The following is a 16469-nucleotide window of genomic DNA, read 5'->3' on the forward strand; positions in this document are numbered from 1 at the left end:
AAAATGATTTTTTCACACTCCTTCAAGAAATATTTGATAAACATGTCTTAAGTAAATCACAACATAAAGGGGTTCTTACGTTATTACATAAGGGTGGTGAAAGGGAAAATATTAAAAATTGGAGACCTCTTACATTACTTAACACCGATTATAAAATCATAGCAAAACTTCTTGCAATGAGACTGAAAAATGTCTTACCGAAAATAATACATTCAGATCAAAAAGGGTTTGTAAAAGGAAGAAACATTAGTGATGCTAACAGATTAATTCAAGATATAATAGACTATATTGACAACGAAGATGACGATGGAATAATAATATTTCTTGATCAACAAAAAGCTTTTGATAGAGTTGAATGGGAATGGGTGGATTTTGTATTAGAAAAGTTTAATTTTGGGGGAAATTTAGACAATGGATTAAAATGTTACTCTATGATGCTATTACTTGTATAAAAACAAATGGACATGTTTCAAAATATTTTTCGATAACACGTTCGACCAGACAGGGCTGTCCAATAGCACCCCTTATATATATTTTGCAAGCAGAACCAATGGCATGTGCAATACGAGGTAACAAGGAAATTGAAGGGATTCAAATACCTGGTGAGGGGGGTAAAAGTATAGAAACTAAATTATGCATGTTTGCTGATGACACCCAGCTTTTTAACAAAAATGAGAAATCAGTAGAAAAATCTTTTGATGTCCTAACGCTATACGAAAAAGCTTCGGGATCTGAAATTAATTTTGATAAAACCAAAGGTTTACTTATAGGATCTCTTAAAAGGAAAAAACTAAAATTTAATAAAATTAAATGGATTACAGGTAGTGTAAAAACCCTCGGAGTAAATCACGGATATGAAATTGATAATGATGCTATATGGCAAAGTATAATAGAAAAGATTAAAAACTGTGTCCACGTTTGGAAAAGCAGGAAACTTTCTTTTAGTGGTAAAACCTTAATTGTAAAAAATTTCATATTGCCCATGTTTAGTTATGAAATTGAAATGCGGGGATTTCTTGAAAAATATTCAAAAGAAATAAACAATATTATTTGGAATTTTATATGGGATGGGAAAGTTAACCAAATAGAAAGACAGGTTTGTTGTCTTGATATAACAAAGGGCGAAATGGGCATGATTAGTATAGACTTATTCATTAGAAGTAAACAAATAAAGTCTCTTTATCGCATTCTCCATGAACCATTAGAAAGATGGAATGCGATTGGCAAGTATTGGCTTCGACACTTTGACAACAAGTATAATGATCAGTATTTTTTATGTAAATGTTCAAATATTAAAGGACTCAATATTAAAAATATTCCTTTATTTTATCAGAAAATGATTTTTTACATGGTCTAATTTTCTAAAAATTGGAGATAATCCCAAAACTAAGAACGAGGTACTTAATATGAGACTATTTGGTAATTCAAAAATTTCATTTCAAAATAAGCCATTGTTTTTTTCTTCCTTTCTAAATAGTAACATGAAATATATCAAAGACATATGGAATGTAGAAACCAACAAATTTAACAGTTGTTGTTCTATATTTGAAAAACTTGTAGATAAAAGAAACTGCATATCGGAATTTTCAAGAATTAAAAGTGCAATACCAATTGACTTCTTACAAATGTTAGAAATTGATAAAGAAATTAATAAGAAACCAAACAAAGAATTGAAACTTTCTAATGAAATGGTTATATTAGACAGATTTGGGAAAACAATCAAACCAAAAGAATTTAAACTAAAATATATTCGAGACATGATTAATAAGAATATATATCCAAAATGTCAACTTAAATGGCAAGAATTTTATGGCCACGAAATTAATTGGAAAATAGTATGGGGCAATTTGAAAAAAGTTAAAATCACCAATAAAATGAAAGAATTTCAATGGAAATGCATTCACAATATCATATATACGGAAAGTAGACTTAAAAAAATGCAATTGTCAAACGGAAAATGTCATATTTGCCAAACTGTAAATAATACTGAAAATCTTCAACATTTATTTTTTGATTGCAATACAACAAAATTAATCATTAGTAAAATCAAAGATATTTTTACATTATGGAATATTCAATTAGATGATGATAATTTAAAACAGTTTATGCTTTTGGGAGATAGCAGTGATCACTCGAACCAAAATTTACTTGTAAATCTATTTTTTATTTTGACAAAATGGTCCTTGTGGAAAATAAGAAACAAAATTAAATATGATGGGATAAAAATGTCCTCTACATATATTTTAAATCTTTGGAAATCATACATGGTAACACATCTGAAATCTGTACCCTGTTACTTATCAATTAATACATTAGACAAAGAGAAAATAAACACATTAATTAATTTCATACTATAAGTATAAACCTTGCAGGAGATAGCAGTCATGTTGTCTGTTTTTTTTTATCTCTTTAATTTATATTGATTACGGTAATCCATGGTTTAAAGATGCACTCGATTATGTTAAAATATTATGTGAATCTGGTTTATAGGTGCACTCGTTTATGTTTTTATAATGTTATATTATTAACCACTAGTAGTACATTCTATAAAGATATTCCTTTTTCACTCATTGTCATATAAAAGAATATAAGTATTATTACATGTATACTATTTTTTTCGGATAATATAGTGCACATTTTTCAACCTCCTGCTTCCCGGACAGTTGGTTTAAATGTAAACGGGATTCCACAGTTTGCATCCTGGGCAACTGAGGAAATTGTAAACAGGAAATATTTGGAATAAACAAGTATCAATTTAAAAAAAAAAAAAAAAAAGACACGATTCCAAAAAAAAAAAAAAAAGAAACATTGATTCCAGAAAATTAGGGGCTACGTCTGAGGGAGAACAGCATGTGCTTCTTGCAAGCCACTCGCTGTGAACATAATTTGATAATGAGACAAGCGTTTGGTTTTGAAATTACTTACATGAAGCATTTGCCTCAATGTAGGAACGGCCCTGTAATAAAAGTAAGGTAAGCGTTCCTGAGAAAATATACCTATATAAAAATTAGTTAAATGAAACCTATTTTCAGACATATCAAGTATATTCAAATAATATTTATTAAAGTGTTTCCCATTTGTTGCGGGATAAAAGACGAATTTATGAAGAATCAAGTGCCATCTCATACTTTCGATTAGACCTACTGAGCTATTTATTTTCAATACATTGTAAGTCAGGTAATTTATTTTCAAACTACCACAGACCAAACTATTTATTTTTGTGATTATCAAGGCTGGCCTATTTATTTTGAAATTCATCTCGACCCCATCCCCCAGAATATCAAATGGTCTCCCTCTAAATAAAATATGCAAATGTATAATTAAGTGCCATAACTGTATGAAGCACCTTGGAAGTATATATATAGACTCAGACATTCTTATGAATATAATTATTTTCTGTGACTGTATCTAACATTAATTTGTAGGATCCTTTACTATAGATAATTTAGCTGATCTGTAACAATAACATCTTCATGCCTTATATATCATGTACTGTAGTACGCCGCTAGATTAAAACTGACGTGGAAAGGTAACACATGGCCAGCGAAAGCTCTTTTTTGGAGAGCCCAGGTGGTCGTGTGGTCTAGCGGGACGGCTGCAGTGCAGGTGATTTGGTGTCACGATATCACAGTAGCATGGGTTCGAATCCCGGCGAGGGAAGAACCAAACATTTGCGAAAGCAAATTTACAGATCTAACATTATTGGGTTGATGTTTAGACGAGTTGTATATACATTATGTACACAGCCATGTATCACCATCATTGATGGCGATCCGATGGATACATCTGTTTTAGGGTTGTCACTGACTCAGACGTACTTATAGATATATATATAAATATAATGCACTTAGTTCAAATGTACTTATAAATCTAATTATTTTTGTGACTGTATCTTACATTAATTTGTAGGATCCTTTACAATAGATAATTCAGCAGATCTGTAACCTAACATCTTCATGGCTTATATATTATGAACTGTATTACGACGCTAGATTAAAACTGACGAGGAAAGGTAACACTCGGCCACCAAAAACTTTATTATTGTGAAGCCCAGGTGGTCGAGTGGTCTAGCACACCGGATACAGTGCAGGTGATTTGGTGTCCAGATATCCCAGCGAGGGAAGAACAAAAATTCGCGAAAGCAAATTTACAGATCTAACATTGTTGGGTTGATGTTTAGACGAATTGTAGATAGCCATGCATCACCATCAGTACTGGTGATCCGATGGTTAAATCTGTTGTAGAGATGTCACTGATTCAGACGTACTTATAAATATGATTTTTTCTGTGAATGTTTCTTGCATTAATTTGTAGGACTCTTAACAAAAGATTATTCATCTGAGAAGTAACATAATATCTGCATGCCTTACATATCATGTACTGATTTAAGACGCTAGATTAAAACTGACGAGGAAAGGTAGCACCCGGCCCACGAGAGTTTTAATTTTGTGAAGCCAAGGTGGTCGAGTGGTCTAGCACGCCAGATACAATGCCGGCGATTTGGTGTCACGATATCTCGGAAGCATGAGTTCAAATCCCGGGGAGGGAAGAACAACAATTCGCTAAAGCAAAATTGTTGGCTACAGAAGGAGTCATAAAACTTAAAACATTTCAATGGTTTTTAAAAAAAATAATGAGCTACACTCTGAAAAATTATACCTTGTGACATATTTCTATAAAACATCCATGAAGTAATGTCCAAGTACTAGGGACAAATTTTAATTAAAAGAGACACTTAAATTATTGTTTACACATATTATATTCCGCCTGTGAACTAAATTTCTCTGAAGAACTTTGAAATATAGTTCAAGAAGGCACAATTTCATTGGACTTTTTTGGCTTACATATGTCCATGGTCAATATGTTTGACATTAACTCATAAATGCATTAACATTTCGCATAAAGCTTTGATGATTTGTTTATATATCTATTGGTGCGAGTTCCCTTTTATTTTTTATAAAGTTTAGATTTTGAGTTTCTGAGTTAAAGGGTATTCATCAAGAAAGGGAGATTTTCCAGTTTTCGGGTCAATAACTCAATAGATAAAGGAAGATGTGGTGTGAGTGCCAATGAGACCACTCTCCATCCAAATAAGAAGAATGTTTTCTCCCAATTACAAGAAAGTTTGGTGATTTTTTTTTTATATCTATTGACATCAACATGATTGCCTCCCTTTTGATTTATAGGAATTTTAAATATAACGTTTCGGAGTTGCTAGGTTTTATTCAATAACTCAAAAATGTCCAGCAGCTGTTTTATAAATTTTTTGTGAATTGTTTATATCTATTGATCAATATGATGTAAGCTCCCTCTAGAATTTTATGAATTTTAGATTTTACGTTTCTGAGAGATAATGGTCATGTTTTATTGTCATTAAATAAGGGAGATTTCCCCTTTTTTTCAACTCAAAAATGCGTACAGCAATTCCCATTGAATAATATTACACTTATATCATTTTTTTTTATTCAACAACAGTATTGCTCGCTGTTAACAATTACTCCACTGACACAGTTATTTCAGTGAAGGTCCCTGTTTCATTATATTAATTTTTGGGGCTCTTAATAGCTTACTGTCCGGGGTGAGCCAAAGATCAATGTTGAAGACCGTACTTGGTTTACTTTCACATGTTTTATAAATTATGACTTGGATGGAGAGTTGCCTCATTGGCACTCATACCACATCTCCTTTTATCCTGCAATTGGGTGTTCTACTATACAGATACAGCCCTACAGATATCGATAAGCTGTATCTGTATATAATACAGATATCGCGTAAAAGCTCCGCCCACTGCCGGAGTTATAAGAATCACACAAATTTTCTGACATCATACACACATTAACAGCAGTATTTTCTACGATGACAACTATCGATTTCAAAACTTGAATGTGTATGATTGTGTTACAAAAACAACCATGTCAACTTCAGCATGCATGTTTAGTGCATGTCAAGTCTGAAGTAGGACAACTCGTACATCCTGTTTCCTATTGGACAATGTTTTGTTTTTTGTTTATTAGCTTTAAATATTAGCCATATTTGTACTCGGCTCGCAACAGGTGTAATAGCTAGCTAAAAGCTCACATACACCTTGTTTCTTAACCTCGTTCAAATACAGCTGATATTTAAAGACACTCAATAGTTATTGTCTATATATCTATTATCTTCATTTTGGCTTTCACATGAACACATACTGTGTTTGTAGTTGTAAAGTTATATGAAAATAGTTTCTGTATTTTTATGAAATGAATTTCTTTTTATCCTATAGGTTAGTTATCAATTTTTTTCTCCCCTATGCCAGGTAGTTACATGGATGTTTAAAAAATTCCTCAAATGATGAAAAAAGATGTCAAAGAAAGACGCCTGGTAGTGGTATATGTTTTAAGTACAATCCAGTAACGGTAAGTATGTTAATTGTATGGTGCAAGATTTTTGTTGCTGTGTTGAAAACAATTGGTGGCATTTGGCAGTTTATTTGCGATTGTTATCTCTTTGACACAATCCCCATTGCCATTTTCAATTTAACAACTTCTACTGTATTGAATAATATATATGTACTTGTACGATAACTTTCTTTCAATGCATTGTTTATGCTGAAACTTTATTACTGTATATTAAGGTATCTTTGCTGTTGCGGTATGTAACAAAATGTTTAAGGGTTTGTCTGACAGAACAGAAATTTGAACTTTTCTAATATACATTCAACTAAAAAATGTAAAAAGTTCTTTCTGTCCAATGACTTTTTGTCTAAGACTTGTTGATACGACAGAGTTTTGGATTCACTGCTGATACAAATAGTAAGGAAAATTTGTTAATAAAATATAATGCAATAAAGACACAACTGATGACTTATAAGGGGTATCAATCAAAGACACACACACCATTATAAATTCACAGCGAAAACAAAAGAGATTAGAAACTCATTTAATTGCAAGATGGCCCCTATATGGTATTTTGAAAACTCCTGAAAAATTGATCATCAGGTCAAAATACCCGTACCGCTATGGTAATATAACCCCAATTGTATAGAAAAATGAACATAGGGGTAAAATATAGATTTTGGCTTATATCTCTGAAAACAAAGCATTTAGAGCAAATCTGACATGGGGTAAAATTGTTTAAACAAATATCATGAAACTTACACACAAATGATTATTACAACTAAGTGCAAATGTCCCTTTATCAGGGGTTATAATAAGCAGGGACCCACTCGCCAATTGACCCTAAAATTCAGTGTGGGCTACTTAAATACCTGCTTTCTTGTATAGGACTATGTATGTGAGCTACAATTGCTAAAGTCTAATGTTCAATCCCTACTTTATTATAACATGATACATATGCAAAAGAAGGCATCATATGTGTCCCATAAATACATTCACAACGTATTTTCTATCAAACCTTTGAAAATAAGGGAATTCAATTTAAAAAACTAAATTATGATAATGGACAAATCTGACATTTTGATAAACCAAATATTAATAGTGAATCTAGTGTTTTATTTAGAGTTTGTTAAAGGATGGGGCATGATGACAAGGCATGTATTAATCCTTTATGGAAAAACATTGAGAGTAAATTGAAACTTTTTGTACCTTTATCATGTTTATAATACATGTAATACAAAATGACTTATCTAATAAAGAATTTATTCAAAAATTTACTTTGTTTCATTTATGTTACAGGTGTTTCTTGATACTCAAACACAACTTAAGGATATTTTCATATAATGGACTTCTGTAGGCAAAAAAAGTGGTTATGAATATAAATAAATATGTATATAATATGTATAAGTATATAATATTATGACTATAAAATATTGGGAGAGAGAAAAAAAACTGTTTTAATCCTTGCTTTCCCATCACATTGCATTTGTTAAAGTTTCATGGGATACCTTTAAATAAATAAATTAAAAGTTTCAACTACATGTTACTTCTCACGGTTATAAGACTTAAAAGACTGCTTGATTTTGTAAGTAAAAAGATCCGTTGTGATTACATTTTGTATTGCAATAGATAGTTTGTATTACATATAGTAATTGCTCTCAGTTTTTAACGATTTATTAAAGTTTAATATTACAATTAGAATATGTGGTGTGATTGCCAATGAAGCATTACTCTTCACCAGAGACCATTGAAGGAGAATTTAAAAATAAGCAAAACTCATGCCAAATGTTAAACCAAATACCATGTGTCTAAGACTTTCATATCAATCAGTATACATCTCTTACATTTAGTAAATAAACTGCCATTAATCATAAAAGAAGATCACGACCTTGTACAATGCCAACATATATATGTAGGTATCAACAGTTTGTAAAACTGGTAAACATACATATGTGTATAACAATAAAATGTTAATTTTCGTTTTAATTTACTAATAGCAAAATCAATATTTTATTCATAAAATACTTTCCAGTTTTACTCAAATATGTTAAATGATCAAAAGGAGACAAATACAAAAAAAGAAGACGTGGTATGATTGCCAAAGAGACAACTCTCCACAAGAGACAAAAATGACACAGAAAAGCATGTTATAAGTCAATGAGGTTAATTCATTATGTATAAAACTAACAACTTACAGTATATAAGAATACATCCGATTAAGTTTAAAGGTGTGATTATGAATGCAACTGTTTTCTTTTCAGATGTAGACAACTTCAAGAAGAGTGACATTTAGAAGATAGAACATTCAATTTATATTGTTCTGATGTCAACAACCAAAAAAAAACAACATATATTACGTTGATTGTTATGATGTGAGAATGCTGTAAATAACAGTAGTGAATCAAATCTTTTGAAGTTTTAAAAAAAATTATATCCCGCAAAAAATAAACATAAAAAAAAATTGAAAATGAGATTCGTGAGAGGTTTTATTGAATTTATCATTTAAACTTGTTAAAAAAAATTAATTTGATCTCAGATTTCTCAAGACATTGTTTATAATTAAACTCGGAAGGGACACAAGGAAACATCAAATTAACTATTTGGTTTTTCCTTTTTACATAACATGCATATGTCAACCAATGTGTTTGTAATAGTTACCATAAGTAACATTTTAACAAAAAAATGCATAAAGGGTTCAAACATTACTAGTGTGTTTTACATTTCGATTTTGTGTCTCTGTTGTGTCGTTGTCTCTTATATTTGATACGTTTCCCTCAGTTTTAGTTTGTTACCTGGATTGATATTTTCTCTATCTATTTACGAGTTTTGAACAGCGTTATACTACTGATGCCTTTATTTATGGATGATTTGGAATAATATCTTTTCATTTGTTTGAAACAAATATTTTACACACGCTTGTTACACACATGTTATACGCATCATTTAAAACGCATATTATACATATGCTTCTTACAACACATGCTTAACGCATGGTTTTGAAACATGCGTTTAACATTAAATATAATTTTCATGTGTAAAACGCATGAATAATGTATGTTTGTAACATGCGGTTTACGTGCATGGTCAGAAAAAGACGTTTCACATGCGATGTAAAACATATGTTAGTCATGCGTGGCACTTTTTCCTGTGTACACAAGCAAATATCGCATGTGTCATATGCGTTATCCAACACATTAGTGACAAAGGTGTATTTCTGACACATGCGATTCACATGCGTGTCATTTTTGCCCTAGTATGACACATATTCTAGCTTTGTCATTCCTAATTCTCAGCATTGCTACAATTGACTTTCGAAAATTCTACATGTATGCTTACATGCATGGTTCATTGCCACTGTGATTTGTATTCTGCAAGCAGCCGTATCTGTGTGTCATCAGTCATACCCATTTCTATCTCCTTTCTCATCAGTTTAAATAGGTCTGACTACGATATATTTTACATTAAATTTAAATTCGTCTCTTGGAAAAAAGTAAGACAATAAAATTGAGAATGGAAATCGGAAATTGTTAAAGAGACAACAACTCGACCATAGAGAAGACAATAGCAGAAGGTCACCAACAGGTCTTCAATGCAGAGAGAAATTCCCGCACCCGGAGGCGTCCTTCAGCTGGCCATTAGCCTAAATTCATCTTTTTTTGTATATTCGTATACGGTGCAGGAAATGCTTACCCTTTCGGAGCACCTAGTTTCACTCCTGGTTTTTAGTGGAGTTCGTGTTGTTTTGAATTCTTATTTATTATTCATAACTGTAGATGTAAATGTCCCTTGATTTTGTGAGTCTTTGTTTTCTCCTTGGGTTTGATTGTTATTGTCTTGTCGAATACCCTGAATGTCAAGCTTTCATTGGACTCTGAGGTAATTGGGTTGTCTTCGTTTTTAAGCAGTCATGATAAATGACTAACCCTCTCCCCCCACCCCCAAAAAAAAGTATTTAAGATTTTCCATACGATTTAAGCTTTTTCTCATTGATACAAACAAAAAGTGTACCCTATGGAATTAGTATCATGAACTAAAGGCTGTTCAGTCTATATCAAAATTCTTTCATTTGTGCTACAATTCAAGTTTTGTTTGAAAATCTGTAAACTTGAAGGACTAATTTGCATTTCAATTCTTCGGACAATCATATACGATACTGTTATACATAAACATTTTTTTTTATACTTGTCAGTAAAGAAGTTAAAACTAAACACAATGATAAATAAGATGAGTTTCGTTTGACGTGTATTATCATTTAATTTTGCCCTTTGATTAATGACTTTCCGTTTTGATTATTCCTTGAAGTTCGGTATTTTTGTTATTTGTTATAAACAAGAAATACCTGAAGTAAGTTTTGCCTTCTGAAAGATATGGTTATTATGATCATAATTTACGAAAATGCAAAAATTTTCGGCTAAACCTTCAGATAAAAAATGCGACACTACCGTCAATGCTTTAGTCCTTTGAAAACGGAAAATGTAAAATAGTGATAATAATGGTACTTTTTTCTGAGGATATCATTTTGAAATATTGATAGATTTTTCTAAGTTATTTGATCTTTAATCTTTTGAAAACCTTCAATCGGTAATTTAAATGTTTACATATTGTAAACACACTTGTTTCGTACGTAACAAAATTATACAGTTCTATTTCAATTTTCCACACTATGTGATCAAACAATTGTATGGCTGTACGTTCTAGACAGTACAAGGATCTCTAGGCCTCACAACCAGTTAATACGGTTTTATAACATTTATACTTGTCTTTCCTTTCCTATTATTAATAAATAAATCATTTAAATACTAAGGTACCAACTCCTTAAGGTAAAGTTTTGATGTTATATTTGTATTCTCATCGGATTTTGTCTAACGCTTAGTCCGTTTTTATGTATGTTACATTTTAATGTTGTGTAGTTGTTCTCCTCTTATATTTAATGCGTTTCCCTCAGTTTTAGTTTTTTTTTAATGTCTGGAAGTAACTATCAGTCACGTTTGCCTATTCTCCTAGACCCAACACATCGTGTTTCTGCAGTACAGAATAGAACAAACTCTATAATATTCCGTGGCTCATATAAAGGGTAGGTGCTTCATCAGGGGTCCTGACCCATTCCTTCATATTGTACTAAGCTTTGACTACCGATCTAGTCAGTATTTCTTTTAAGTGTCGATGTCTACTATACGCCACCATTGGTGGTTTTGGAAATAGCTCCCTAAATTTCGTATTGAGAACTAGTTTTTTTATAATGCTTTCGAAAAGCTTTATTTATATTTCCTAACGAGGAGTGAAATTTAGTTACAAATACTAGTGGTCACAGCTTGTCAGATTCTTGTTTAAAGCGGAGTAACTCAGGTCGTTCGATAGTGAGAGCAGATTCACAGTTACGAATTATTTCAAGGTCCTTACATCCCCTTTGATTAAGATGGCCTTTGAATTTACAAAGTGCATTTTTTTTAATTTTGCGTGTTGCTGTTGTTTTGATGGTGGCGAATAGTTTTCCCTTTTATAAATCCGAAGAAGACTGTTAGGTTATTCATAGACGTCATTGCTAAATATTGAAACGTATTAGTAGGTTTGGAGTAGCTCTTTATATCAAGGATACCGGTGTTCCTGAACCTCAACCCTTTATGTACGACTGTATCGAGAAAAATAATTTCTTCTTTTGAAATTTCATAAGTAAACTTTAATAAAGGGTGATGATCATTTGCTATTTCAAAAAACTCCTGAATCTCTTCTCGTAATGAATAAGCTATTATTAACGCATCATCTCTTTACCTTCCGTAAAATAAGATCTTATTTTTATACTTATATTTTTCAATAATTTCATTGATAACTTCGAATGCTCTAATATCACAAATTTTAAGGCTGCATTTACTTCCCATACTAGCGCCTATTTTCTGTACAGAGTATCGGTCATTAAATTCAAAATAATTGTTTTTCAACACTGTGGCTACTAACGATTTTTAAAATTGTTTCACAGCTAGGTAATTTTATTGGATAATCTTCTTTTACTGCACTGTTTTAAGCCCATTCAACACGTTGAATGAGTTCATTGAACTTTATGTTTGAATACATGCTGGTGCAGTCAAAAGAAATTAAGAGGCAATCCCGATCAGGCCTTAAATTGTCTATTTTATTTATGAAATCCCCACTATCTCTAATGTAACTGTTCTGTATTTTAACTATAGGTATCAAAAAGTAATCAATAAATTTGCTAACTCTTTCGGTGAAAGAGTTACATTGAGAAATTATAGGGAGTTATCAATTACTGTTATCGTTTTTTTTTTATCCCTTACATAACAAGTTCAATTAATTTGTGAAGTTTAGGGAGGAGACCCTTTTTTGATGATTCACGGAGAAAAGCAAGAGTTATCCCATCAATTTCACCATTGTCAAACATCTTTGCTGATTTGTGTTTGTATATTATTTTTAATCAGTAATAGATTAGGTTCTTGTATCTCCGTGTAATGGATAGAGTTTAACTGCCTTAACACTTCTTTAATGTAGTGTTTCTTTTTAGATATTACAATTGCGCCTCCCTTGTCGCTCTTAGAAAAAATAATGTCCTGCTTGTTTTTTAAAGATCGTAATCCTAGCTGTTGTTCTTTAGTGAAATTGTAGTAGTTATTTCGGATATCAAAATAAGATATTCAAACTTTGTTAGATCTATATAATTTTCAAGTTCAAAGCAAACAGGTGTTGGTTCATAAAATGTGTTTTGTCGGAATGAATGCATTCACCGACTTTCTGTAATGCCAAAATGAAAACGACATCTAAGTTTTCTGGCAAATTTATGCATTGAAGTCTGCCATTACAGTTCTGCCTAAATTACACTTCTTAGGCATATGTATAAATTTTAAACCTTGAACTATGTATTGTTCGTCTGTCAATTGACAGTTAGCTAAGTTATATACATATTGTTTAGCTTTACATACCTGTGCTTTTTTTGTCTTTCCTTTCTAGAAATCCGATCAAGTTATCTAAATGTTTGTTTAACGGGTTTTACTTTCTTTTTAAATCTGCGAGCCATTCTTAATATTGACGATTGCCAATCTGATAGTTATAATTAGTTATCACAATTATTACTTTTACGCATAAACAACCTACAATGGGAAAACAAGCTGTCTGGAATTTCAGACAAACGGAAACTGAATGCACACATTTTATCGTACGTCTACTTAATGATAAATCATGATGTTGACCTCAGCTGACCCAATATGTCAGTAGTTTGAAAGTAAATGTATGCTTTCAAATATATAAAAAAAATCGTATTTTCATGCCAGTAGCGAAGTACTGGCTACTTGGCTGGTGATACCCTCGGGGATTAATAGTCCACCAGCAGAGGCATCGACCCAGTGGTAGTATCAAAATTAACGGTACCAATTTTCTTGCACAAGATGCGCATTTTGACAATACATGTCTCTTCAATGATGCTCGTGGCCAAAATATTTGAAATCCAAAGCTTATATAAAAAATGAAGAGCTATAATCCAAGAGGTCCAAAACGTAAAGCCAAATCCGTGAACTTGAAATTAAAGATACTACCGACACAGATAAATCTACTTCATATTTAGAACTTTTTCTCTATATATATAAATGACTACTGATGGTAGGTTGAATACCAAAATTTATGACAAACGCGATGATTTTAATTTTCCAATAGTCAACTTTCCATTTCGGTGTCGCAACATCCCAGCGGCACTAGAAAATGGACCATACATGTATGTGTCTAAATTGATACATTACTCTAGAGCTAGCTCAAAGTACGTTGATTTTGTTGAACGAGGAATACTGCTTTCTCAAAAGTTGCCATGACAGGGCTATGAATCAATCAAATTAAGGTCATCACTCAAGAAATTTTACGGTCGCCATCATGAGTTGATTGGCCATTATGACAAAAGTGTGTCAGAAATCATATCTAATATTCATTCACAGTCATAATAACCTTCCATCGTTACCGAACTGAACAAAGAAATAACACGACGGATGACGTATACGGTGCAGGAAATGTTTACCCTTCCGGAGCACCTGATTTCACTCCCGGTTTTTAGTTGAGTTCATGGTGTTTCTTAATTGATATTTATTACTGTTGATGTAAATGTCCTTTGGTTTTGTGAGTCTTTGTTTACTCCTTTGTTTTGATTGTCATTGTCCTCATTGTCCAGGATAAGTAGTTGTCGTTTCCTTTTAGAAATGATTTTCGGAAAAAATTTGTTGGGAATATCAATTTTATTCAAATTAAACTTGTCATGTATCAACAATTTTTATGCGATTTATCAATGTATAGATAGGTTTTCAACCCGGAGCCTTGACTCACATCAAAAAGCAATCAATGCCATGCTAAAAATGACTAGAGTAAGTGTAAAACAATTCAAACAGGAAATTAACTATTATTGTTTATTTTAAAGTAAAGATGTGACATAAACGAGATAGATCTTCATCAAAGATCAAATTAATTCATAGTAACATGTTTTTATGAGAAGATTTATGATTTTTTATAATCAATGGGTTTAAAAAAAAAACAATGCATTAGATCTGACAACAAATGCCAAATAAATGTATTAAACATAACTTGTTTTTTCTACACGTATAATTAACCTCAATTATCTTTGTCCCTAGTATTATAGATTTCATACAAAAATTGGCGTACAAATTGTAATTTGATCTTTAAATATGATAAACACGGAAGATACCTTGACCCAGACAATATTTAAATATACCAGTTACATGGCCCTATTTATAGTAATATGAATTTTAACTGACTCCTACTTTACAAAACCCTGACGTAAATACCTATATTATGTATTACAAGCATTGCATAAAATAGCTATAATTATGACATATTTCAAAATTAACAAAATACGATTACACTTCCAAAATTCGCAGATATGTTTCAAAATCTACATATTTGTTATACCTCATTATGTTTTAAGAGGCTGTCCAAGTTAATTTCAGGCAAATCCTATGATTTGGGTGGCACAACATAATTTTTCTCCACCTAATTTTTGGTTCCAATGCAATGTTTATATCATACAAAGGATAGATACGTCAAAGATGTTTTTCAATCAACAGTGGATGGCTAAGAAAATTATTTTAAGTTCACTAACAACGCCACAAAATTTTGTACAAAATGAAGAGTTATCTCCCCTTTTCAATGAATATTCAGTGCTTTCTCTGTATTTTTTTTCTCTTTATTTGTTGCAGTTAAATAAAAAAACAAAATTTAATTTTGAAAAAGAATGAATTTGTGATATGAAATAGATGAAAAAAAATTGAAAACAAAATATGTCATGTGCCGTCCACTGCCTGGTTTTTCCATGGACCCCCTCTTAAGTGTTTCTTTATTATAGTAATCTCAACGAACTTAAATGTTTTTATAAAATATGTAATAGTTATTGATTTTTATTCAGTTATTTGCAATGCACCATCCATTTAAGAGCACATAAGTTTCGTAACAGATACCCACGCATAATAAACACATACAGGACCAAACGTAACATCACTGTTTCTATCATAAATTCCTTAAATTTCACATTGAATACTGTCTCGAATACTTATTACTGTTTTACTTATAACTCGTAAATAAGTGTGGGGCAAAAGGATTTTTTTTACCTTTTTTGAGTAGTGATTTGGACTCACTAATAAACATTTCCTTTAAACAGTATCATTTTTTTTTATTAATAATTGTGTTCATTTGTCATCGTCTATTGTGTGCATATGTACAAAAAAGTATACTATGTACAAAATTCAACTAAGTTTTGTAGACAATTTTGTTTTTGTAATTCTATTACAGAATAAACCATATAAAAGACAGCCTTTGGAGTGCATCCAAGATTTTAGAAAATTTCCAGTGGTATTAATACATTTAGACATTGTGTTTTAAACTAATAATGCATGATATGATGAAACATTGTAACCACCCAATATAGATATTAAATGGCCCTGAATTATTCATCACTTATACATTGATAATTCTAAACATGTTGAAAAATAATAATAAAACTACAAGTATATGCATCATTATGCATTACCCCTCACGAGTTCTTTATAATAGCAAATCTGAGAAGAAAATTTGATATGGTTTATTGATTTTAAAGAACGT

The sequence above is a fragment of the Mytilus trossulus genome, chromosome 14 (genome assembly GCF_036588685.1).
Source record: "Mytilus trossulus isolate FHL-02 chromosome 14, PNRI_Mtr1.1.1.hap1, whole genome shotgun sequence".
In the NCBI taxonomy this organism is placed as follows: Eukaryota; Metazoa; Mollusca; class Bivalvia; order Mytilida; family Mytilidae; genus Mytilus; species Mytilus trossulus.